The 27,427-nt window shown below is 44.6% G+C and overlaps 2 long non-coding RNA genes across 3 annotated transcripts in view; one reads left to right on the top strand and one right to left on the bottom strand.

Moving 5' to 3' along the window:
* LOC103169844 overlaps positions 1 to 20,761 on the bottom strand; it is a 38,893-nt gene extending 18,132 nt beyond the window's left edge. The window contains exons 1-3 of one of the 2 annotated variants that reach the window (XR_003759778.2): positions 20,642 to 20,761; positions 20,030 to 20,101; positions 5,425 to 5,914 (exon numbers count right to left, since the gene is read on the bottom strand). This is a non-coding gene — a long non-coding RNA (uncharacterized LOC103169844). Of the gene's footprint in view, positions 1 to 5,424; positions 5,915 to 20,029; positions 20,102 to 20,641 lie in introns of those variants that run through there. The other variant, XR_003759779.2, reaches the window with a different exon arrangement.
* LOC114812142 overlaps positions 1 to 27,427 on the top strand; it is a 71,495-nt gene that overhangs the window by 22,975 nt on the left and 21,093 nt on the right. The window lies entirely within an intron of this gene.

Below are 27,427 nucleotides of genomic sequence, written 5' to 3'. Positions count from 1 at the left end.
CAAGTTAATTAGGTTGGACACAGTCCCTGTCCCACCTGGAGCTCACAGCCTAAATAAGGGAGTGAACTTGTATTCTCTCAAGCACTTATTAGTGCTCTGCTCATAGTAAGCACTGGGTAAATAATATCGATGATGACGATGAATTCGTTTAGTACCTTATAGCATAGACTTTGGTCCTGAATTTTTTTTTCCCTAATCTGTTCCCAACCTCTTTAAAGATGGATAACAACTCCAGACTTGGAAACATGGGTATGATCTCATCCATGTCTTTCCAGCTGGAGAATGCTTGTATTCCATATATATGTACAAATGTACACAAATATATCTGTTTCTACTAATGATGCATTTATATCTCTCCAGGCCAGTAACTACCATTACTTCTTTTTAAAATCCTGGGAAACTAGGCAGAAAATTTCTGTCAGACCTTAAAGGAAGGGCCAAGAGACATCAGCCCAAAGTAAATTTCCAGAAAGATAATTTGGCTCCCAATCAATTCGGTGGTATTTATGAAGCACAGAGCACAGGATGCAAGCCCCTCTTTTATTTTTCTTGAAAGGAAGAGCAGTGGAGCAGATTTCCTATCAAAATCCCCATGAAAGCCTCATCTTCTACTCTTTTTTTACATGGTAGCCTGCAATAAGGTTGCTTTCCAAGCACTTAGTACAGTGCTCTGCACACAGTAAGCCCTCAGTAAATGATTGAATGAATTGGATGAATGAGTGAATAATCACAGGGCACCAGCAATAAGATATTGAGTATCGATGATGGTGATGATTATGATGTTATTTGTTTAAGTGCCAAGCTTAAACTTAATACTATTCATTCAATAGTATTTTTTGAGCACTTACTGTGTGCAGAGCACTGTACTAAGCACTTGGAATGTACAAATCGGTAACAGATAGAGGCAGTCCCTGCCCATTGACGGCCTTACAGTCTAATCACTGTTCTAAGGGCATGGAAAAGGGATCTGCAGAGAGATAGACAAGCTCAGGACACAGCTGGGGTAACACTAAGCACTGTTCTAAGCGCTGGGGTAGATACAGGGTAATCAGGTTGCCCCACGTGGGACTCACACTTTTAATCCCCATTTTACGGATGAGGTAACTGAGGTACAGAGAAGTTAAGTGACTTGGCCAAGGTCACACAGCAGACAAGTAGCGGAAGCAGGATTAGAACCCACGTCCTCTGACTCCCTAGCCCGGGTTCTTGCCACTGAGCCACGCTGCTTCTCTATATTGTGGATGATGATAATAATGGAGCCTTCCATTCTCCCCCTCTAGAATGTTAAGCTCACTGTGGGCCAGGAATGAACCAACTCTGTTATTTTGTAACTTCCCAAGGTCCTAGTACAGTGCTCCACACCCAGTGCTCAGTAAATATGATTGATTGAAATGACAGGTGAGCCTCAGTCCAGGCTCAGGAGTCTTTGGGCCCCAGAACCTGCGTGAAAGAATTGTTTGTGTTACGCCTAGTGGTTTGCCCAGCCCTCTGTCATTCATTCAGTCCTATTTATTAAGTGCTCACTGTGCGCAGAGCACTGTACTAAGCACTTGGGAGAGTAGAGTACAACACTTAACAAACACACTCTTTGTACTTTCTCGTAACCCTGCCGGTCAGGTTTTCGCTAGGTGTCTCAGCGATATTGCCACTATTTACTCTCTCCTCTGCGTAGCATGGTCTAGTAGCAAGAGCATGGGTTTGGGAGTCAGAAGATGTCGGTTGAAATCCCAGCCCCACCATTGTCTGCTGTGTGACCTTGGACAAGTCACTTCTGTGTACTTTAGTTACTTCTTCTGTAAAATGGGGATTAAGACCATGAGCCCCATTTGGGACAACCTAATACTTCGTATCTACCTTAGTACATGCTTAGTACATAGTAAGTGCTTAACAAGTACCATAATAATAATAATAATAATAATTATTATTATTAACTATGCACTAGACTGTGTAATAAGAATAATAATAATGATAATAATAGTGGTACTTGTTTGGGTCAAACACTGTTCTAAACTCTGGGGTAGATACAAGTTAATCAGGTTCGACACGGTCCATGTCCCACATGGGGCTCACAGTCTTAATCCCCATTTTACACATGAGGTAACTGAGGTTCAGAGAAGTTAAGTGATTTGCCCAGGGTCACACAGCAGACGTGAGGTGGAGCCGGGATTAGAACTCAGATCCCTCTGTACCCCATAAGCGCTTTTTAAAATAGTATTTGTTACATGCTATGTGCCAGGCACTGGGTTAGACACATTTTGTTCCAGGCTTGCCCTTGTATTTTCTCCCTTTACGCACTCCTCCTTCAGGCCCCCAGTACTCATGTACATATCTGTAATTTATTTATTCATATTAATGTCTGCTTCCTTTGAGACTGTAAGCTTGTTGTGGGCGGGGAACGTGCCTACCAACTCTGTTATATTGCTGTACTGTCCCAAGAACTTATTCCAGTGCTCTACACACAGAAGACACTCAATTAACATGATGGACTGATCGGGGCTCACAGGCTTAATCTCCATTTTACACACGGGGTAACTGTGGCACAGAGAGGTTAACTGACTTGACTAAGGTCACGTAGCAAGTACACTGCGGAGCCGGGTTTAGAACCCAGGTCCTCTGACTCCCAGGCCCATGCTCTTTCTCTAGGCCAGGCTGCTTCTCTTTAATACCCAAGCCCTATCGGATTTATACTGGACTATTCCCCCTAGCTGTAATTTATTTAAATGTTTATCTCCCTCTGTACAATTCAAGCTCCTTGTGGACAGGGGTCCCATCTTCCAACTCTGTTGTTTTGTGCTCTCATTCATTCAGTAGTATTTATCGTGCACTTACTGTGTGCAGAGCACTGTGTTAAGCACTAAGGAAAGTACAATAAACTGTGACATTCTCTTCCCACAATGATTTATAGTCTAGATCGGGGAGGGTGGGGAAAGAGAGATCAATACAAATAAATAAACTTGCAGATGTGTACACAAGTGCTCTGACTTGATAAGGGGAAGAGTCAAGGGAGCAAGTCAGGGAGATGCAGAAGGGAGTGGGAGATGAGAAAAAGTGGGGCTTAATCTGGGAAGGCCTCCCGGAGGAGATGTGCCTTCAATAAGGCTTTGAAGCTGGCGGGGGGAGTAATTGTCTGTTGGATTTGAGAAGTGAGGGCGATCCAGGCCAGAGGCGGGAACGTGGGCCAGGGGTCGGCGGTGAGACTGGCGAGATGGAGACACAGTGAGAAGGTTAGCCCTAGAAGAGCGAAGCGTGCGGGCTGGTTTGCAGAAGGAGAGAAGCGAGGTGAGGTAGGAGAGTTTGATGGAGTGCTTCAAAGCCAATGGTGAGCAGTTTTCATTTGATACGGAGGTAGGTGGTCAACCAAGGGCCTCGTATAGTCCTCTGTGCGCAGTAAGTGCTCTATAAATACCACTGATCGATTGATAGGCAGGCATGCGAGTTGCCTGCAAGGATTTTACTACACACAGAGCCCGTTTCTGGCTCTAGTAACAGCAGCAGAGGGCTAATGCTGTGCCCCAACACCACGCTTGCCAGGGCAGCTGCCTCGCTAGCTGCTCTGGCCTCCGCCACCCACATTAGCCAGCTATTTTCAGGGTTCCTGCTGAGCCTGGCATCCCCACGAGATGCCGTAGGTGGTTCTTCGCTCACTGATGCACAAAGACTACCGTAAATTCGGTATCGTCTCCAGTGCCCCAGGTCCCAAACGACCATAATTGGGACAATCTGGAGCTTCTGGACCTGAAAGGCCTTCCAAGGTCTCGACCGGCCTGCTTCACTTCCCCATCCTGAACACCGACTTGCAAGCCGGGTCCTCTGCTTCGGTCGGAACCTCAGTGGAGCGGATGGGAAGGGCCTGAGGTGTCCTCCAAGTCTGTCCCGATTCTCTCCCGCCTTGGGCAGTGTGACCTAGTGGATAGAACACGGGCCTGGGAGTCAGAAGGACCTGGGTTCTAATCCTAGCTCCACCCATTATCTGTGTGACCCTGGGCCAGTCACTTCACTTCTGTATGTCTCAGTTACCTCATCTCTAAAATGGGGACTATGTCTGTGAGCCCTATGTGGGACAAGGGACTGTGACCAACCCAATTACCTTATATCTACCCCAGCACTTAGTACAGTGCCTGACACATAATAAGCGCTTAAGAAACTTGAGAATTACTAGGCCCGAGGGGTCCCTTCTCCATAATCCAACCCATCATCGATCTTGTCCAACCTTTTTGGAGAGACTGATTTTGCCTGTCGGGATAGGAGAGAGAATCTGTCTTGGTTGCTCGTAATTCAGTCCTTCATTCAGTCATTCATTTGTACTTATTAATTCCCCCTACACCTGCCTAGAAGAATTCTGAAAAGCAGTTTGACTGATCCTGGTCATTTCTTTTTTGGGATATTAGAGATATTTAACCTCAGTTTTACTGCTAAAGAACCTAAATACATAGCAGCTGCCAATAAAATCCATCCTGGAGCAATAAGCTTAGTTGTTTTCTATTTCTACCTGCTGAAAGAGAAAAGCATACCCATTAAACTAGGCTGGTATAAGAGAAGAGGGAGACACTTATTCACAGTTAACAGGTAATAGAATTACCTTTCTCCTTGCGTAATTGTTTTGGATTTGTGCAACAGATCCATCTGTTTCGCCTTAAACAAAATGTGAGGTGGGTTGATAGCCGCTCTGTTAGCTGTTTCCAACCGAAGTGAGGGAATTTCAGCATTACCAAATTATTTTCGAAGGAAGCTAGTTTCGTGTACACTTTGGCATGGAAAAACCCAATCTTTTCGAGTATGTATTACAGCGTGGCTCTTGAGCATTTTTAATGCGATGATGAGGCTTGGTATTTTTTTTTTCTCTTCAGGAGAGGGAGGCAGGCTCATTTTTATTTGATTTCATTTCCAACAGCCAAGTGTGTTTTTGCAGACTAGATGAGTAGGAATGTAATTAGGCCTTCGTGGTGATGTCATAATGAGGTTTCTCTTGCAGAGTTGTACAGAGTTGGGCGATGAGGACACCCAGTTAGTCAATCAGTGGTATTTATTGGGTGCTTATTCTGTGCAGAATACTGTAGTGTAATCACTTAGGCAAGTACAGAGTTGGTGGGAACGTTCCCTGCCCATAATGAGCTTACAGTCTAAGCTCCAAATGGAGTATTTAAAATGGAATTTTGTAAATATTTGCTAATTTAGGGCTGCCTTGTTTAGTTAACTAGGTTAATATGGCTCGTTGAGAATAAACTCTTATAAAGGTCATGTACAAAAGACTTGCCCAGACCACCCCTTGTTTTCTAATCGATTTCTATCATCATAGCAGAATAGCAGTCTATAAGTCTCTTTTCAGCGGGCCTAGCCTATTAAAGAGGCTTTGAGCAATTCTTTGTGTTTTTGGGTCAGCGATTTACAAACAATGTCTAACCCAATGAACTGTGAGCTCAATCATTAAATCATAGGGATGCTCCCTTTGAACTAGTTTATTGATGACACGAGAAATGTTTGACAACTGGGGCATTCAGTTTATAAAACATCAAAGCTTTGTAGCAAAATATTTTTAACAATAGGACTAATACTGCCGGAATGTTGCTGTTCCAGGGACAGAAGTCATTCAAGTTCCGGATCATTTTCATCGGTTGAGTCATCGAGTGAATTTATCATTCGTAATCAAGTGGAAGTTTTGTGTAGGTTGCAGTCTCTCCAGATTTTAATCAGAATTCAAACGGAGTCTCCAGTCTCTAGAGTGATTTGGAAAACCTTTGGACTTGCTTGTTTCTACTGAATTACACCAGCCATAGAGAAGTCTGATGTATGTAGATTGATGTTGGATTGAGCACGGGCCTGGGAGTCAGAAGGTCATGGGTTCTAATCCGGTTCCCTTGTCTGCCATGCGACCTTGGGCAAGACACTTCACTTCTCCGTGCCTCAGTTACCTCATCTGTAAAATGGAGATTGAGACTGTGAGCCCCATGTGGTACAGGGACTGTGTCCAACCCTATTTGCTCCTATCCACCCCAGTGCTTAGTACAGTGCTTGACACACAGTAAGCACTTAACAAATGCCACAGTTATTATTATTATCACTGTGGGGAACGATGGGCGAGTCTTTGGCCCTGACTCCTTAGGACCGAGAACCCACAGAGAGGATTGAGTCATAGAGCTGCTGGCTGTTGGCAGGGCCATTTGTAATGGCTCTTTCCTATTAGTTATGCTCCAGCTGGGACAGGGAGTGTGCAGTGTCCCCAAGAAGCGGCGTGGCCTAGCGGAAAGAGCACGCACCTGGGAATTGAGGCCCTTGATTCTAATCCCAGCTCTACCACTTATCTACTCTGTGACCTTGGGCCTCCGTTTCCTCATCTGTAAATTGGAGATTAAATCCTCTTCCCTCCTAGGTAATAATAATAATAATAATGTTGGTATTTGTTAAGTGCTTACTATGTGCAAAGCACCGTTCTAAGCGCTGGGGTAGACACAGGGGAATCAGGTTGTCCCATGTGGGGCTCACAGTCTTAATCCCCATTTTACAGATGAGGTAACTGAGGCACAGAGAAGTTAAGTGACTTGCCCACAGTCACACAGCTGACAAATGGCCGAGCTGGGATTCGAACCCATGACCTCTGACTCCAAAGCCCGGGCTCGTTCCACTGAGCCACGCTGCTTCTCGAAGACTCTGAGGCCCAAATGGGACAGGGGCTAAATCCAACCTGGGTATTTTGCATGTACCCCAGCAATTAGTACAGTGCTTGGTGTATAGTTAGTACTTTAAAAATACCATTAAAAACAAGCTGGGATCCAGCACAGTCCAAAGATGTTTTTATAATTTTTAAATTTTTTTTTACACTCAAGACCCAGATACAATCAAATCGATCAAGGCATAATGCTGATGTTATGCCAGAGCACCATAAGCGAGCAGGTGTTTGCCAAGGCAAATGCTAATTGTCTTCACACCCCTTTGTTATCAAGCTATTTTTCAGGACTCCTGCTAAGCCTGTCCATCCCAAAGAGCACCCTGAGTAGTTCTTAGGTCAGAAAGAGCATGGACCTGGAAGTCAGAGGTCTCAGGTTCTAATCCTTGCTTTGCCACATTTGCCCTTGGGCAAGTGACTTACCTAAAGTCACTTAACTTCTGTGTGCCTCAGGTTCCTCATCTGGAACATGGGGATTCAATACCAATTCTCCCGCCCACAAGTCGGAAGGGACTCTGTTTGATCTGATGATCTTCTACCTACCCATTCTCTCTCCCACTTAGACTGGGAGCCCCATGTGGGACAGGACTGTGTGGCCCACCTGATTATCTTGCTGCTGTTTGACCTTGGGTATGCCTTTCAACTTCTCTGTGCCTCAGGTAGCTCCTCTGTAAAATGGGGGTTTAATCTTCCTCCCTTCAATTTAGACTGTAAACTCCAGGTGGATCAGGGACTGTGCCCAACCTGATTACCTTGTATCTTGTCCAACATTTAGTACAGTCCTTGGCACATGATAAGCTCTTAATAAATACCATTAAAAATTGTCAAAATAGTGTGTTCCTTAGAGAGAAATTTAAGATGTGGGAAGTTTCATTTTGCAAACAGTAATCAGGAATCTATGAATGTAAAAACACTAAGTGCCCTGTCATTGCTTAACAAATGCAGCTACTGTTGGGTAGTCGCAGTGGTGGGTGGTTTCTGGGACAATTCTTTGGAGATTTTCTTTGGCTTCAACAAGATTTAAATTTGCGTTGCCAAAATAACAGCATTCTCTTTAAGGGTGTAACAGTTTGGGGAAAAAGTGGCACACATTTGTTATGAACATTTGAATGAGTGTAGAAGTTGTGAGCATATCATTTCCAATGAACTTTTGGTCAAGAATCTCTCTAAGGTAAAGGATTTCAAAAAGGAGAGTTCTTTATGTTCATCTCTAGGAGGAGGAACAGTTTAATCCGAATCCACTTTTCTGGTCCTGCAGAATTGATCGATACAGGGTAAATACATGTTTGTAGTATCCTCTAAAGTAACAGTTATTGATTTTCTTTCATTCATTCAATCATATTAGAGCATTTACTGGGTGCAGAACACTGCACTAAGCACTTGGGAGAGTACAGTATAACAATAAATGGACACATTCCCTGCCCGCAACAAGCTTACAGTCTAGAGGGGGAGGGAGACATTCAAATGTATAAATACGTTACGGATTTGTACATAAGTGATGTGGGGATGAATAAAGGGAGCAAGTCAGGGTGACACAGAAGAGAGTGGGAGAAGTGGAAAGAAGGGCTTAGTGTGGGAAGGCCTCTTGGAGGAGTCGTGCCTTCAATAAGGCTTTGAAGGGAAGGAGAATAATTGTCTGTCAGGAGGGAGGGCGTTCCAGGCCAGAGGCAGGACGTGGGTGGACGCAGGCTAGAGGTCAGCGGTAAGATAGATGAGATTGAGGATATAGTGAGAAGGTTAGCATTAGAGGAGTGAAGTTTGTGGGTTGGGTTGTAGTAGGAGAGTAGAGAGGTGAAATAGGCTGAGGCAAGGTGATCGAGTGCTTTAAAGCCAATGGTGAAGAGTTTTTGTTTGATGCAGAGGTGGAGGGGCAACTGCTGGGGTTTCTTGAGGAGTGGGGAAGCATGGACTGAACGTTGTTTTTGTATTAAAATGATCTGGACAGCAATTTGAAATACGAAGCGGAGTGCGAGAGACAGGAGGCAGGGCGATCAGCAGGGAGGCTGATGGAGTAATGGAGGCAGAATAGAATAAGTGCTTGCATTAATGTGGTAGCAATTTGAATGGAGAGGAAAGAGTGGATTTTAGCGATGTTGGGAAGGTGGAGCGGGCAGGATTTAGTGACATTAAATTTGTGGGCTGAAGAAGAAAGACTCGAGGATAATTCCAAGGTTGTGGGCTTGTGAAACAGGAAGGATGGTGGTGCTGTCTACAGTGATGGGAAAATCAAGGGGAGGGCGTTCGCTCGTTTTTTAGGGGTATTTGGGCCATGTAATCTTAATAATATTAATGAAGTTACTTTGTGCAGAGCACTGTATTAAACACTGGGAGAGAGATGAGAATTAGCTCCAGTCCATATCCCTCAGGGAGGCTCACGATCTAAGAAAAAGTCAAAATGTAATTCCAGTAAATTTGAAATGCCAGTAGAGAAGGAGCTCTTTGCAAGGTCAGCAGAGTCACAGTTTTACAGCTTATGACAAATGTTGTTGAAAGCAGTTGCTGCCTAAGCTATTGGCAGGGTTTGCTGGTGATGCATAAAGGAGTCACAATAGAGTTGATCTGGAAATGAAAACAGCTGTTGGAGAAATTACGGTTGTTCTAGAATCGGTCTCCGCATTGACAGATAAGATAATTTATCCAAGATGCATGATGTGATATATTTTTTTTCACATTCTCATAATGCATAATTTGGTATTGCAGTTGTAAACGATTCTGTAGTTACATAGAAGTTTCTTAAAGGTTGTCTCTGTGCTGTGCACATTTGCAGCGAAAGGAAATAAAATGTTTTTAGCGTTGGAGGAGGGAGAATAGTTAATGCTTAAGTTTCCATTTGCCAAATTATATTTCAGAGGAACTTCAAAGCTTAAATATGTCATGTCGGGCGTTAGAATTATCAAACCATCAATACATTTGGAAGGGAGAAGAAGCATCTTGGCCATCTCCTCTGATGAGAACATGATTGAAAGAAGAGGCTGGCTGCAGAGAAAGTATAGCTAAAATGTGAAAATATGATCCCCCCAAAATCTACTCGCAACCATCTATTATGATCTCAAACGTATAATAATAATGGAATTAAGTGCTTACTCTGTGTCAAGCACTGGTCTTAGCGTTGAGGTAAATACAAGATAATCAGTTTGGACACAGTCCATGTTCCACACGGGGCTCCCAGTTTAAGTAGGAGGGAGAACAGGTATTAAATCTTCATTTTTTACAGTTGAGGAAACCGAGGCACCAAGAAGATAAGGGATTTGCCCAAGATCACAGAGCAGGCAAGTGGCAGAGGACCTAGGTCCTCTGACTGTCCAAGCCCTATCTTGCCCATGGCCTGCTGCGGGCCTGAAACACACTCCCTCTGCTCCCTCCCTCTTCCCCACTTCACCTCCCTTCAGCTAAACCCCCTTTCCCTCTGCTCCTCCCCCTCTCCCTTCCCCTCCCCTCAGCACTGTGCTCATTTGTATATATTTTTACTACCCTTTTTATTTTGTTAATGAGGTGTACATCCTCTTGATTCTATTTATCGTGATTACGTTGTCTTGTTTTTGTCCGTCTGTCTCCCCCGATTAGACTGTGAGCCCATCATTGGGCAGGGATTGTCTCTATCTGTTGCCGAATTGTATATTCCAAGCACTTAATACAGTGCTCTGCACATAGTAGGCGCTCAATAAATACTATTGAATGAATGAATGAATTCATATCTGACAGACAATTACTCTCTCCCCCTTCCAAGTCTTATTGAAGGCACATCTCCTCTGAGAGGCCTTCCAAGACCAAGCCCTCATTTCCTCTTTTCCCACACCCTTCTGCATCACCCTGACTTGCTCCATTTAGTCACCATCCCCGCTCCCAGCCCCAGAGCACTTATGTATATGTCTGTAATTTACTTATTTATATTATCTGTCTTCCTTTTTAGACTGTAAGCTCGTTGTGGGCGGGGAATGTGACTGTAACACTGTTGTCTTCTACTCTCCTAAGCAGTTGGTACAGTGTCCTGCACACAATAAGTACTCAATAAATTGATTGACTTTTTCTCCCAGGCCACTGCTGCTTCTCTTATACTATCGGCATTCAAGTCTGATTAGGTTTTTCTCTTCCCTCCCCCTCATCCCTCTTCAGTATTTCTCAACAGTGTCTTCAGAGCAAATCAGCTAACATAAACACGTTGATTTCCCATTTTTCTCTGGTAAGTTTAAGGAAAATCCATGTGCGTATGCAGTTTAGCCAAGGGTTTTTTTTTTTAACATTTTCTTTCCAAGATAAGTAGCCAAAGAGCCATTTCATCAACTCGTCAGCCAGAATGCAACATACGTAGGAAAATTAAGTTGGTTTGAAAATAGTGATAATAAAATCTTTTCCTCATCCGGTGTCATTCACTGTAATGATCTCCCATTTCATAATATTCTTGTGGGTACATTGGACTCAAGTCCACAGATGGAAACCCTCCCTTGCCCCCACAGCTCCCTCCAGTTATCGCCCCAACTCCCCCCACCAATCCTCTCCAGAATCCTTGAGCGAGTTGTCTACTCCCACCGTCTCAAGTCCTTCTTCCTCCAATTCTCTCCTTGACCCCCTCCAATCTGGCTTCCGTCCCCTTCAAAGACTCCTCCCTCTCAGAGGTCACCAATGATCTCCTTCTCCCCAAATCCAACAGCCTCTATTCCATCCTAATCCTCCTCGACCCTTCAGCTGCCTTTGACACTGTGGACCACCCCCTTCTCCTGGAAACATTATCCAACCTGGGCTTCACCGACTCTGCCCTCTCCTGGTTCTCTTCATCTCTCTGGCTGTTCATTCTCAGTCTTCTTAGCGGGCTCCTCCTCTGCCTCCCACCCCTTGTGGGGGTCCCTCAAGGTTCAATTCCGGGGTCCCTGCTATCCTCCATCTACACCCACTCCCTTGGAGTATTCATTTGGTCTCATGGCTTCAACTACCACCTCTTTGCGGATGATGCGCAAATATATATCTCCAGCCCTGATCTCTCTCCCTCTCTCCTCCTGCCTTCAAGACCTCTCTGCTCGGATGTCCTCTGTTCACCTCAAACTTAAGATGTCCAAAACAAATCTCCTTATCTTCCCACCGAAACCCCATCCACCCCCTGACTTTCCCATCACTGTAAACAGCACCACCATCCTAGTCTCACAAGCCCATAACCTTGGCGATATCCTTGTCTTCTTCGCAACATCACTAAAACCGACCCTTTCTTCTCCATCCAGACTGCTCCAACATTAATACAATCACTCATCCTATCCTACCTGCCTCTCTGCCTTCTATCTCTCCCCACTCCAGTGCATACTTCACTGTACTGCCCGGATCATTCTTCTACCAAAACAGTCAGGTCGTTTCACCCTGCTCCTCAAAAAACTCCAGTGGTTGCCTATTCACTTCTGCATCAAAGAAAAACTCCTCACCATTGACTTTAAAGCTCTCCATCACCTTGCCGCCTCCTACCTCGCCTCACTTCTCTCCTTCTAAAATTCAGCCCACGCACTTCCCTCCTCTAATGCGAATCTTCTCACTGTGCTCCGATCTCGCCTGTCTCACCGCCGACCCCTAGCCCACATCCCGCCTCTGGCCTGGAATGCCCTCCCTCCTCAAATCTGACAGATGATTATTCTCCACCCCTTACCCCCCTGCTCTAAAGTTTATTGAAGGCACATCTCCTCCAAGAGGCCCTTCCCAGGCTAAGCCCCACTTTTCCTCATATCCCACAGCAGCATGGCTCAGTGGAAAAAGCATGGGCTTTGGAGTCAGAGGTCATGGGTTCGAATCCCGGCTCGGCCACTTGTCAGCTGTGTGACTTTGGGCAAGTCACTTAACTTCTCGGTGCCTCAGTTACCTCATCTGTAAAATTGAGATTAAGACTGTGAGCCCCACGTGGGACAACCTGATTCCCCTGTGTCTATCCCAGTGCTTAGAACAGTGCTCGGCACATAGTAAGCGCTTAACAAATACCAACATTATTATTATTATTATTACTTGCTCCCCTTGCTCTCCCCCACCCTCCCAGCTCCACAGCATTTGTGGACATGTCCGTAATTTTATTCATTCGCATTGATATCTGTCTGCCCCCTCTAGACTGTAAGATCATTTTGGGCGGTAAATGTGACTGTTTATTGTTATATTGTACTCTCCCAAGCACTTAGTCTAGTGCTGTGTGTGCAGTAAGCGCTCAATAAATGTGATTGAAGGAATGAATGCATGATTGGCTAAAAAAACTCCAGAGAGCTCAGGTAACCCTCCACCCCACAGCACTTATGTAACATATCTTTAAATTACATATGAATTATATATGTAATGTCTGTCTCCCCCTCTATATTGTAAGCTCATTTTGGGCAGCGATTGAGTCTGCCAACTCTGTCGTATTGTAATAATAATGTTGGTGTTTGTTAAGCCCTTACTATATGCAGAGCACTGTTCTAAGCCCAGGGGTAGATACAGGGTAATCAGGTTGTCCCATTCGAGGCTCACAGTCTTAATCCCTATTTTACAGATGAGGGAACTGAGACCCAGAGAAGTGAAGTGACTTGCCCACGGTCACACAGCTGACAAGTGGCAGAGCTGGGATTCGAACCCACGACCTCTGACTCCCAAGCCCGAACTCTTTCCACTGAGCCCTGCAGCTTCTCCAAGTGCTTGTAATCTCCCAAGTGCTTAGTACAGTGCTCTGCACATAGTCAGCGCTCAGTAAATATGATTGAATGCTTGGCACAGTGCCCTGCCCTTAGTAAGCGCTCAATAAATACCGTTGATGATTTTACAGTAACTGAGATTTTCAACTGTCTCAAGAGGAAGGTAGGGATGGTCTGTATTTTCCGACCAAAGACGCTGTGAGATAGGAAGAGTAAGCATCTCCGCCACAGGTCATGCAGCTGGACTTTTAGCCAGCCCACTTCCCTTCGGAGTAATCGTTAAAGTTAAAATTTAATGCCGCCGTCGGAATCATTAAGTATTACAACACGAGCAACACAGAGAGGTTTGTTCAGGTGTGATGTTTCAAAACCGGTGAAATCTGTTTTGGTAGCTATTTCTGCCACCCACACACATCTGTGTGTCTCCCACAGTGACTTCTGTTTGAAATCCCCCATTGTTCCCTGAGCAGTAGGACCCATTGTCATGGGGAGAGCACCTAGCTCCATTGGAAAGCCCTGGTAGGGTAGGGAAGGATGTGACAGATGTGGTGACTGGATCATTAAGGAAATCTTTAGCAATAATAATAATAATTAATAATAATTATGATATTTGTTAAGCACTTACTATGCGCCAAACACTGTTCTCAGCTCTGGGGTAGATACAAGGTCAGCAGGTTGTCCCACAGTCTTAAACCCCATTTTACAAATGAAATAACTGAGGCACAGAGAAGCTAAGCGATTTGACCAAAGTCACACAGCTGACGAGTGGCGGAGCCGGGATTAGAATCTGACCCAAAGCACACGTAACTTGGAAGAATCACTCGATCGTGTTTACATTTATAGTGTACGGAGCACCGTACTGAGCCTGTTGTTGAGTAAGGTTTGTTTCTCTTTGTTGCTGAATTGTACTTTCCAAGCGCTTAGTACAGTGCTCTGCACACAGTAAGCGCTCAATAAATATGATTGAATGAATGAGTAAGCCCTTGGGAGAGTCCAGTATAACAATCGGTAGACAGGGTCCCTGCCTAAAAGGAACTGGTGTAGTGGATAGAGCACAGGCCTGGGAGTCAGAAGGCCATGGGTTCTAATCCCGGCTCCACCACTTGTCTGCTGTGTGACCACGGACAAGTCACTTCACTTCCTGGGGCCTCAATTCCCTCATCTGTAAAATGGGGATGAGACTTTGAGCCCCATGTGGGACAGGGACTGAGTCCAACCCTATTTGCTTGTATCCACACCAGCGCTTAGAACAGTGCCTGGCACATAGTAAGGGCTTAACAAATACCACAATTTATAATTAGAGGGAAAATATTTTGAATTGTTCCTGGTTTCTGCTTCTGCTCAAGTCGGGAGCTAATCGTGGTTACTGTGTGCAGAGCACTGTACTAAATGCTTGGGAGAGTACAATACAACAGAGTGGGTAGATACATTGTTCCCTGCCCACAATGAGTTTACAATCTAGAGGGGTCATTACCGGACAAGGTTCTAATTTGTAACATCAAGCAACTAAAACAGTGAATGGTTTATGTACTGAAATTGTGGTTCTGTAATTAAAGTTCCATTACTTTAGTGTAGTACTGTATTTTTCAAGACTTGAATGTTGGGCCTTATTTCATTTTGTCCATATTTTAAACATTGGCTGTATCACATCATTGCAGGATTTGATGTGTTCATTTTTCTCTTGCGCTCAGGTTGCCTTTCAGATACAAAGGCAAAACTTAATATTTGGTCAGATCGATCCAGCGCGCCCCGAATGGAAAAATTGTGAAGCTGAAGTGAGGCATTTTGTTGTCTAATAAAATTTAAAACTCCTTGGTTCTATTTATGACTTTGTTCCTGCTGTGCGATATTAAGAGAGTCATTCCCTCCTAGTAGTTAATCTCTCTTCCTTATACTCCCTGTTCACAAAATACGAGTATTTGATGGCAGTGCACCCTGAAGTTTCTCCCGACGAAGTTTCGCTCATCGCCACACGGCATTGCCGGAAGAGTCACGTGAAGAGAATGGCTATCCTGGCGTCATCCCCGGCGCTGCTCTATAGACAGCTGGAAAGAGATGTTTTCAAGCCAGGATGACAGAATAAATGTTTTCGTAACAGAGCCGATGTAACCTCAGGCGGTGCTCTATACCAACAAATTGTAATTTATTTTAATGTCTGTGTTTCCCTGTAGATGATAAAGTCCATGTGGGCAGGGATCATGTCTGCCAACTCTATTTTATTGTACTTTCACAGGCGCTTAATACAGTGCTCTGCAAACGGTAAGCACTTGATAAATACCACTGATGGATTTGGGGGAGTCAGTAGCACCCGGCCCATCAGCCTGATATGCTGTACTCAGGAGAGGGATTGGTCTCTTCGAGTAGAGATTTCAGGGCGATTAGGACACCAAGAGGCATATTAGAAAATGACAAGTGCAGTTAGTGGAAATGCAAAAATGGGAAAAGGAACCCTTTCGGAACACAGACGTGGGTTGTCCTCGCACGTATATCTTTTCAACTGCATGTACGGGACAAAATTAGAATCCCACCGTGAGTAATGTAATCCTCTAATACGCTCAGTTTTGCCAAAACATGAGCTTTCCCTGTGAGTTTTGGCTAGGACTCTGGTAGAAAACTGGGGAATATTCATCCCAAAATGCAAGCCTGTTTGGATTCAGCGTCTGGTGGTGTTGCAAGAAAGAGAGTGGGAGTGGGTGAGTACCCAAGCGCTTAGTACAGTGCTCTGCAAACGGTAAACCCTCAGTAAATTCCATGGATTGATTATTGTCTCACAGATGTTCCTTAATGAGGTGTTTCGAGTGTGTCTTCTCTATTAGAGGACAATCGGTGCTAGCATGGTGTAGTGGATAGAGCACAGGCTTGGGAATCAGGTCATGGGTTCTAATCCCAGCTCCGCCACTTCTCTGCTGTGTAGTCTTGGGCAACTCACTTCACTTCTCTGAGCCTCAGTTTCCTCATCTGTAAAATGGGGATTGAGACCGTGAGCCCCACGTGAGACAAGGACTGTGTCCAACCCTATCTGCTTGTATCCACCCCAGCACTTAGTACGGTGCCTGGCACATAATTAATCACTTAACAAATACCATAATCATTACTGTTATTTACTGTATGCAGAGCACTGTAATGTGGAAAGTACTTGGGAGCTCACCATCCCAGCCCCTTTTCTTCCAATAACGCTGGGTGCTGAATGCAGATAGAATCTACCAACTCTGTTGCATTGTACTCTCTCAAGTGCTTAGTACAGTTCTTTGCACACAGTAAGCACTCAATAAATACCATTGATTGGGCACATTCCATTAAAGCATTGATTTGATGGGAATCGATGGGTCAGAGTGGTCGTTGAGAGTCTACTATGATTGATATTTTTTGATACAGAGAAGCTTCGTAGCCCAGTGGATAGAGCACGAGCCTGGGAATCAAAGAAATTTAGGTTCTAATCATAGCCCCGCCACTTTATTTTGTATGGCACTTGTTAAGCGCTTACTACGTTCCAGATGCGGGGTTAGATAATGATAATCAGGTTGGACACAGGTCCTTTCCCACGAGGGGCTCGCAGACTAAGTTGGAGGATTTAATCTCCATTTTTCAGATGAGGTAACTGAGGCACAGTAGCTCAGTGACTCACCCGAGGTCACACAGTAGTTAAGTGGCTGAACCAGGATTAGACCCCATGTCTTCTGACTTCCAGGCCCGTGTCCTTTCCACTAGGCCATCCCGAGAGAGACGTCTTTGCCTCTCTCAGCAGCTGACCGAGGATGGCCCATCCCCAGAGAGCAACTCCTTTGCTTCTGGGAAGTTCTGGGGAGAGCAGTAAGCGTCGCTCAAAATACCCCTTTGGGAGGGGTCAGGAGGAACTGTGGTTGACAGTCGAGTTATTGTTTTATATGTGGCTTTGGGCAACTCTCTTAACTCCTCTGTACCTCAATTACCTCATCTTTATAGGCCCAGAGAAGTGAAGTGACTTGCCCAGGGTCACACGGCAGTCAAATGGCGGAGCTGGGATTAAGAACCAACCGGGTCCTCTGACTCCCAGCCCCGGGTTCCTTCCGTTAGGGCGCACTGCTTCTTGGCAACCTATATGTCCTCCAACTGTTCTGGGAATTTGAGGCAGTGCAAAATTGCCCTATTTCCCATTCCTGGAACAGTCGATGGGTCATCGGGGAGCCGGCGAGGGTGCAGTTTGCTCACAGATTTGCCAACTTCCTTTATTTAGTCTTGACCTCCATCAGTGATGGCAGTAGCTCATGGAATCGGGGATGACATCATTATTGCCAAATAGCCCTGGTCTAGAGCCGAACACATAAGGCTTTAGTTGAATATATTTTGATTGGTTGTCGGTTTGATGAATATTTGAGATGCTTTTTTTTTCAACCGAGAATTCCGTTATTTAGATTCTTTCCCTACCTATCCGTTTTGGTCTTTTGCAGTGTGACTCACATTTTCTAAGGCAGATTTTGAGCATCAGCTAGACCGTGTATTCTAGGAGCTTTTGGGTGGACAGTTTGTCAGTTTTCTGAACCGTGTGGAGGTCCATTTTGTAGAAATGCCACATCTTTGAGATGGTATTCAAATTACACAGGGCTGGTTTTTTTTTCCAGTGTGGAAAATGATGGCATCACCTCAGACTGCCTGTAAGAAAGACGGGCAGCCTTTCTTTGTTACCGTACTGAACAGACCATTATGTACCATCTGCTGTAAATAGAGCTTGTGATTTCACCAGATTCTGGGACGCCTGCCCTTTAGGCAGAGTCTCTCTAAATGTACATGTCATAGCTATGAATTATTTATTTATATGAATATCTGCCTCCCTGTCTAGACTGTCAGCCCCTTTTTTTCCATTCATTTATTCATTCAGTTGTACTTATTAAACTCTTACCGTGTGCATGACGCTGTACAACAATAAAGAGTGGGAGTCCCTGCCCACAATGGGCTCACAGTCTAGAGGGGGTGAGACACACATCTATATGAATAAATAAAATTACAGATGTATACAAAATTACAGATATATGCATAAGTGCTGTGGCGCTGGGAGAGGGGGAAAGAACAATGGGAGCAAGTCAGGGTGACGCAGAAGGGAGTGGGAGGTGAGGAAAAGCGGTGCTTACTATGTGCCAGGCACTGTACTAGCACTGGGGTAGGTACAAGGCAATCAGGTTGGACACAGTCCCTGTCCCATATGGGGCTCCCGGTCTTAATCCCCATTTTACAGATGAGGTAACTGAGCCACGGAGAGGTGAAGTGACTTGCCCAAGGTCATATCTCAGCTAGGTGGCAGAAGAGGGATTAGAACCCAGGTCCTCTGACTCCCAGGCCCGTGCTCTTTCTACGATACACCTTGTGGTCAGGGAACATAATAATAATGGCGGTATTTGTTAAGCGCTTACTATGTGCAAAGCACTGTTTTAAGTGCTGGGGGATACAAGGTGATCAAATTGTCCCACGTGGGGCTCACAGTTTTAATCCCCCTTTTACAGATGAGGTAACTGAGGCACAGGGAAGTGAAGTGACTTGCCCAAAGTCACACAGCTGACAAGCGGCAGAGCCCGGATTCGAACCCATGACTTCTGACTCCCACGCCCGGGCTCTTTCCTCTGAGCCATGACCACCAACTCTGCTGTATGGTAATAATAACAACAATAATAATAGCTGTGGTATTTGTCAAACATTTACTATTTCCAGGTACTGAACTAAGCCTGGGAGTAGATACAAGGCAATCAGGTTGGACACAGTCCCTGTGCCACAGAGAGGTCACAGTCTTAATCCCCGTTTTACTGGTGAGGTAACTGAGGCACAGAGAAGTGACTTGTCCAAGGTCACACAGCAGACGAGTGGCAGAGCTGGGATTAGAACCCACGTGACTCCCAAACCCGTGCTCTTGCTACTAGACCATCCTATGCAGAGGAGAGAACAAGTAGTGGAAATATCGCTGAGGCACCTACTGAAAACCTGACTGGGAGGGTTAAGACTTGCCCAAGGCCACACAGCAGACACGCAGCAGAGCCGGGATTAGAACCCAGGTCCTTCCAACTCCCAGGCCTGTGCTCTGTCCACTAAGCCATGCCGGTTCTTAGTGTAGTGCTCTGCATATCGGAAGTGCTCAGTAAATAATAATAATAATAATGTTGGTATTTGTGAAGCGCTTACTATGTGCCGAGCACTGTTCTAAGCGCTGGGGTAGATACAGGGTAATCAGGTTGTCCCACGTGAGGCTCACAGTTAATCCCCATTTTACAGATGGGGTAACTGAGGCACAGAGAAGTGAAGTGACTTGCCCACAGTCACACAGCTGACAAGTGGCAGAGCCGGGATTCGAACTCATGACCTCTGACTCCCAAGCCCGGGCTCTTCCCACTGAGCCATGCTGCTTCTCTGGTTTGTTTGGCTTAGTGCCACTTGCGCCACTTGTCAGCTGTGTGACTGTGGGCAAGTCACTTCACTTCTCTGTGCCTCAGTTACCTCATTAAAATGAGGATTAACTGTGAGCCTCACGTGGGACAACCTGATTATCCTGTATCTACCCCAGCGCTTAGACCAGTGCTCTGCACATAGTAAGCTCTTAACAAATACCAACATGATTATTATTAAAAGGCAAACGAATTTCAGAGTTCTGAGGGACTGGCACTGTCTCTCACCTAGCAAATATCTAGTGGCCGTGTTAGGAGAGCAAGCGAAGCGTAGTTTAGGATTTGCAGAGCCCATTTCGGTAAATGTGTTAGTACTCAGGTGAGAATATGATCTTTACCTTTGGTCTCAGTGGGTGACGGAGTCTAAGCAGTGGAGTTGGAGGCGATTTCACTGTGACCCAGAGAGAGCCCTGTTGGCAGAAACATTTGATAAGAGCATTCCAATGTCGCCTGACTTATTTGCTTCACAATCGAGGGATAGAAAGGTTTGCAGAGGAGCCCGTTCTCCCATCCTGTTCTAGAGTTTGCTTTCTTCCAGTAAATGTGTGCGGGGTTATTGGCCTTCCGAAAATACCGACATGAAATGCCAGTGCTAAAAATCCACCGTGCGTAGTGGGATTAAAAATACGTTAGGGCGCTGGGCCAAGGGAAGAACAATAAATGCAAATAATCTTGCATTTTCTCTGTATTTTCAAGGTTCCAAGCTATAATTCAACTCTGTATATTAAAACCCTAACTAGATGCCGTGGGTAGCGTCACAGATAATAGGTTGAAATAGCAAGGTACCTGGCAACTGGGCTATTAATTCCCAGAGTGAATTTCAGAAGCAGAAGTTCCCAGGGTCATTTCACATAGCCCCGGCTTACTATTTGCATTGCCGGTTTTATGTTAGAGGAAGCAAAATAGCATGTTAAATATTTACAGGAGAGACGCATAAGAAATAGAGTGACCTGTTTTCCGTAGCGAAATAGAAAATCCATCGTTATTGATCGGCGTGCCGTCAGATCACGGCCCCCAGTGGCAGGCACGGAACACCTCCCTCTGAGAAGCTGAATTTCGTAGGTCGTAAGGCAAATGGTTATATACATTTCTTTCTAAGAGAAGTATGTGTGTGGGTGTGTTGTAGCTAAATATAGTATATGAATGGCAGAGTGATGATTCGTTAAGAGTTGTGAGAGGGGAACATTCTCTGTGACTTAATTAGCATGGGTCTGCTTTTTTAGAAGCCTTAGAAGAGGAGCGCCTTGAAGGGAAGAAGCAATCAATCAGTCAAGCGCCGTACTAAGCGCTTGGGGGAGTACAGTATAACGCAATTAGCGGGCACATTCCCTGCTCATAACGATCTACATTCCGTAAAGTGGAGTGCCACAAACTGGGGGAGGCTCGGACAGAACATGTGATAATGAGGAGTGGGATTTGAGATTCTTTTGAAGGAGAGGAAGTGTGTTTTGGTGGTTTTTGTTTCTGTTTTCAGAGTATCTGTTAAACCTTTACTGTATGGCAGGAACAGTACTAAGGTCTGGGGTAGAAACAGGTTAATCAGGTTGGACACTGTCCACGTCCCACCGGGGCTCACGACTTAATTCCCATTTTACAACCGGTAATAGTAATAATTCCAAGCGCTTAGTACAGTGCAGCAGAGAAGAAGCGGAGAAGCAGCGTGGCTCAGTGGAAAGAGCACGGGCTTTGGAGTCAGGGCTCATGAGTTCGAATCCCAGCTCTGCCACTTGTCGGCTGTGTGACTGTGGGCAAGTCACTTCACTTCTCTGCGCCTCAGTTCCCTCATCTGTAAAATGGGGATTAAGACTGTGAGCCCCACGTGGGACAACCTTATTCCCCTATGTCTACCCCAGCGCTTAGAACAGTGCTCGGCACATAGTAAGCGCTTAACAAATACCAACATTATTATTGTTATTACAGTGCTCTGCACATAGTAAGCGCTCAATAAATACTATTGAATGAATGAATGAATTCTGTTCTAAGAGCTGGGGTAGAACCAAGGTCAGACACGGTCTCTGCCCCACCTAGGGCTCATAGTCTTTAATCTCCATTTAACAGACGCAGTAACTGAGGTGCAGAGAAGTGAAGTGACTCGCCCAAGGTCACACAGCAAACGAGTGGCAGTTGAGAAGATGGAAGGTGTTTCAGACAGGAGACAACAGGAAAGAAATCCATAAATGAAAGAGTTGGTAAAGAAGCTGTAAAAATATGCCTCGAAAAATGCAATCCTAAAGCGAAATAGAAGAAAATGACTCAGGCAGAGGAACTATTTTTTAAACACTATCATCGCCTGATAGTAGGGACCCGGATGTTTATGATTTTTAAGTGATGGTTCTGTTTTCTTGTTGCAGTCCAGTGCCTTCCTTGCCTTAATGAGCCTGTGTAGCAAACTAGACCTGTTCAATTTGATTTCGTTTCGAAGTCATGCAAAATTAACTGGAAAGCCAGAAGAAAAGAAATTAAGTAAAGACGCAGAAATTAAAGAACCTGGCATGCAGGGTGATACCTTGGGTGATATGGGAAATTGAATGGGTTATCCAAGGGAGGGAATAAAGGTGTCAAAGGGTAGCAAAGATCGTGCGTGTGCATGTGTGTGATTCAGAGTGGAAGGAACGAAAGTAATTTGTGTGTGTTTATTAAAAAAGGGCTCTATTGAGCACTTCAGAATACAAGGTAAGCATTTGGAAAGGACCAAGAGAAGCAGAAGACACATGCTCTGCACACAAGGCGATCACAGTCTCCTGGAGAAAACAGGTCTAGAAATAGCCACCCGTGATGGACTCGAAGTAACAGTAATAATGTTAAGCATCACTGTCTGCAGAGCACTGTGCCATCATCAGTGGTATTTACTGAGTGCTTACCATGCACAGAACACTGTACTAAGCACTTGGGAGAGTACAGTACAACAGAGCTGGTAGACAGGTTCCCTGCCCTCAGTGAGTTTACAGTCTAGAGACCATGCTAAGCACTGGGAGAGACTACAAAGGTGGGAATAAAGTGAAGAAAATTGACTCTTCCACTGAATAACTTGACACAGGTGCTGAGGATGGGCAGGAATAAATACATAACTTTAAGAAGTGGCTGAAGGGTTGATAAGTTTTGGAATCTGTTCAGTAAATACCTAATAATGATAGTAATAATAATAATGGTAATGGTATTTGTTAAGCGCTCGCTAAGTGCCGGGCACTGTACTGAGCACTGGAGTGAATACAAGCAAATTCATTCATTCAGTCGTATTTATTGAGTGCTTACTGTGTACAGAGCACTGTACCAATCGCTTGGAGTGTACAGTTTGGCAACAGAGACAATCCCTGCCCAACAACAGGCTAACAGTCTAAAATGGACCCAGTCCCTCTTCCATGTGGGGCTCACAGTCTCAATCCCCATTTTACAGATGAGGTAACCCAAGCTCAGAGAAGTGAAATGATGATGATGATGGCATTTGTTAAAGCGCTTACTATGTGCATAGCACTGTTCTAAGTGCTGGGGGGCGTTACAAGATGATCAAGTTGTCCCTCCTGGGGCTCACAGTCTTCTTAATCCCCAATTTACAGATGAGGTAACTGAGGCCCAAAGTCACACAGCTGACAAGCGGCAGAGTTGAGATTAGAACCCACGACCTCTGACTCCCAAGCCCGCGCGCTTTCCACTGAGTCACGCTGCTTCCTAGGTCACAGCAGACACGTGGCAGAGCCAAAATTAGAACCCATGACCTTTTGACTCCCAAACCTGTTCCCTATCCACTGCGCCATGCTGCTTTTCTACTATTCTGCCTTCCCCTTACACTCTGAACCCCATATTTGACAGGGACTGTGTCCAACCTGATCATCTGGTGCCTACCCTAGTGCTTAATATGGTGCTTGACACGTCGTAAATACTTAACAAAAAACGACCATTATTATTATTATTATTAATGTTGTTGTTAGTCTGGGTTGGTTTGTTGGAGTAAGTGGGGTTTTAGGACGGTCTCGAAGGTGGGGAGGTACGACGTCCGAGAAGGGGGAATTCCTCTGGTGGGCAAGAAATGTGTCTACCAACTCTGTTGTATTCTCCCAAGCACGTGGTACAGTGCTCAGCACTCAGGAAGTGCTCAATAAGTACCATTGATTCCTCCCTACCCCCATGCCTCTCCCAGGAATATAGGGATTTTACTCTAGAGATTTTTTTTTTATGATATTTATCAAGTACTTCCTCTTCCAGGGACTGTACTAAGCACTGAGGTAGATATAAGCTAATCAGGTTAGACAGTCCATGTCCCACCTGGGGTTTACAGTCATAATCCCCATTATACAGGTGAGATAACAGAGACACAGAGAAGTGAAGTGACTTGCCCAAGGTCACACAGCGGACAAGTGGTGGGGTAGAATTAAAACTCAGGTCCTTCTCACTCCCAGGCCCCTGCTCTATCTACTAAGCCAAGCTGCTTCTCTAATTTAACACCAGGGAGGGAAGTTTGTGAATTTTATAGTATTACAAGGTAGACACCGTATAACTTGGCCTTTCTTTGTCGCCTCCATTTTCTTTTTACACTTGCTTTCCTTTACAACCCAGCTCCACTTAGTTATAATTTTGTTCACACTTAGTTCTCTGGCATATAATCAACCATGCACCATAACACTTACTGTTTATGGATAATGGAAAATGTGATTCTTTTGCAGAATTTACTGTCTTTTAAAAGTATATCTTTTGGAGAAATTACTGTTTTCTAAGTTAATTTCTTTCAGGAATTAACCAGCTATTCATTTTACTTTTTGCTATTTTCTCTGTTATTCTAACTTGTATCCATCCATGTTGAATTTCATTTGCTCCCTGGTGTTTGAAAAAAGGGGATTTTTGTCATGTGTTCCCTTCTCCATGTCCATCTTCTCATTTGCTACAATTTTACATATCCAGGCACAACACATTTCATACCATCTACTTTTTAATAAACTAGTGACTTTTAGATTAGGAGAAATAAAATTTGACCCACTGTAAAATTCCTGTTGACCATCACTTCACTTCTCTGTGCCTCAGTTACCTCATCCGTAAAATGGGGATTAACTGTGAGCCTCACGTGGGACAACCCGATTACCCTGTATCTACCCCAGTGCTTAGAACAGTGCTCCGCACATAGCACTTAACAAATACCAACATTAGTATTATTACTTTTACTTCGCAGTTTTCATTTATTCAATCATATTTATGAATAAAAATGAATAAATATGCATTCAATCATATTTATTGAGTGCTTACTGTGAGCAGAGCACTGTACTAAGCGCATGGAAAGTAAAATTCAGCAACAAATAGAGACAACCCCTACCCAACAATGGACTCACAGTCTATTGAACGCTTACTGTGTGCAGAGCACTGTACTAAGTGCTTGGAATCTAGTTTCAGTCATTTGACTATGCTAATAGCTAAACTGATTTATATTTTTCAAATTAAGATTACTACAATTAAAATAAATTGCATTGCTTATATTAATGTCTCCCCCTCTAGACTATAATCTCATGTGGGCAGGGAACACAATTGATAACTCTGTTATATTGTCCTCTCCCAAGCACTTGGCACAATGCTCTGCACATAGTAAGTGCTTAATCAATGCCACTGATTGATCGATTCCTTACATGTCCTTAATCCACTAATTGTTTAATTTTACCAAGAAGAAAAACCCAATCATTTCCTTCATTCACCAAGTTGTCAATTTTAGCAGGTACAAAAAGTATTGAATAATTCATAATAGTGGTATTTATTAAGTGCGCACTCTGTGCCAAGAACTGTGTTTAATCCTGGAGGAGGGACACAGTCGCTTCCTCACACGGGGCTCTCAGTCTGCGAAAGAGAAGGACATTTTATTTTACTGTTTATTTTTGTATCATTGATTATCATAATAATGTGAATAATTGCAATACATGTTTAATATTTATTTTACATATTACAGATCAAGTAAACGAAGCACAGCGAAGTTAAGTAACTTGTCCTAGGTAGCACAGCAGGCAAGAGGCAGAGCCAGGACCAGAACCAGGGTCTGATGATTTTGGCCATTCCATTAGACCAATCAGTCAATCAATCAGTGGTGTTTATTGAACACTTACTGTGTGCAGGGCTCTGTACTAAGCGCTTAGAAGAGTACGATGTACGAGTTAGTAGACACGTTCCCAGCCCACAGTGAGCTTACAGTCTAGCGGGGGAGAGAGACATTAATATAAATGTTATGTCTATGTACATAAGTGTGTGGGGGATTGAGAGGATGTGATAATTGGGTGCAAATCCAAGTCCAGAAATGGTGCTGCCTACAGCTTGGCATGATTTTTCCTAATAAATGTGTGCTCTGTCGTACGATCCTATCATCTTATCATTTTATCGTAGATTTTTCATTCCTCACAGTGCTGATTGCTTATTTTACTAAGGATGTGAAATAGATGAATATGTCAGAGTTTAAAATTAGCTCATTTCCCCTAGATTTAAAAGTTGCGTTAAAATCCATCTATCCCCCTCCATTCCCCTTGTGGCCCTGTGATACTTCCAGAAACTTGCCTAAGAGGTGATAATAATTGCAGTATTACTAATAAGGATTGTGCTGTTTAGAAACTTTTTAGGTGCCAAGCACTGTACCGTGCACTGGGGTAGAAACAATATAAGAAGATCCAATAAAGTCCCCATCCCAAATGGGGCTTATAGTCAAGAGAGAGGAAGAACAAGTATTCTAGTCCCGTTTTTACACGAGGTAACTGAGGCATAATGACGTCAAGTGACTTACCCCAGGTCACACGGCTGCAGTTAGAATCCAGGTTTCCTGATTCCCAGGCTCACGTTCTTTCCACTAGGTCATGCTGCCTCTCGTGGCATTTATGCTCTGTGTGTCTTGCGGCATTATTAAGCTGGGATAAATGGAAGGTTAGCAGATCAGACACTTTCTCTGGCTTACGTGGACGTCACGTGGACCCACATTGTACAGAATGAGGAAACTCAGGCCCAGATTGGTAAAGCGATTAGCCCAGGGTCACAGGAGGCTCGTGACAGAGCTAGGACTAGAACTCAGGTCTCTGCTCTTTCCCCTAATCCATCCCATACTTGAGGACGAATACCCTGTTGTCCATTGCTTATGAATGCGTCACTTGGGAACTGCTCCATCACTAGTATTTATTAAGCACTGAATGCAGAGCGCTGTACTAATCACTTGGGAAAGTACAATAGAATAGACAGGTAGACACAGTTTCTTCCCACGAGATGCTTGCAATCTACAGGGGGAGGCAAACATTAAAATAAGCTAGAGATCGGGGAGAGTAGAGTATAAGGATTTGAACATAAGGGCCATGACACGGGGATATCAAAGTGCTTATGTGTTACACATCTAAGTGCACGGGCATTCGGTCAGTCTTATCTATTGGGGGCTTTCTGTGTGCAGAGCATTCCACTAAGCATTTGGGGGAGTAAAGAATAACAGAAAATAGATGCATTCCCTGCCCACAACGAGCTCACAGTCTAGCAGAGGGGAAGGCAGGTAGAGGAAATGAGTGCTTAGGAAAGTCCTCTTGGAGGAGATGTGATTTTAGAAGGGCTTTGAAGGTGGGGAGAATGAGGGTCTGTCGGATACCAGGCCAGAGGGAGGACACCTTCTCACTCTAGGCTTCGAGGCTCTCCCTCACCTTGCCCCCTCCTACCTCTCCTCCCTTATCTCTTTCCACTGCCCACCCCGCACGCTCCGCTCCTCTGCCGCCCACCTCCTCACCGTCCCCTGTTCTCGCCTATCCCGC

Source organism: Ornithorhynchus anatinus, chromosome 5, assembly GCF_004115215.2.
Source record: "Ornithorhynchus anatinus isolate Pmale09 chromosome 5, mOrnAna1.pri.v4, whole genome shotgun sequence".
Taxonomy (NCBI): Eukaryota; Metazoa; Chordata; class Mammalia; order Monotremata; family Ornithorhynchidae; genus Ornithorhynchus; species Ornithorhynchus anatinus.
The sequence above is the reverse complement of the archived record's forward strand: the minus strand, read 5'-3'. Positions and strand labels throughout refer to the sequence as shown.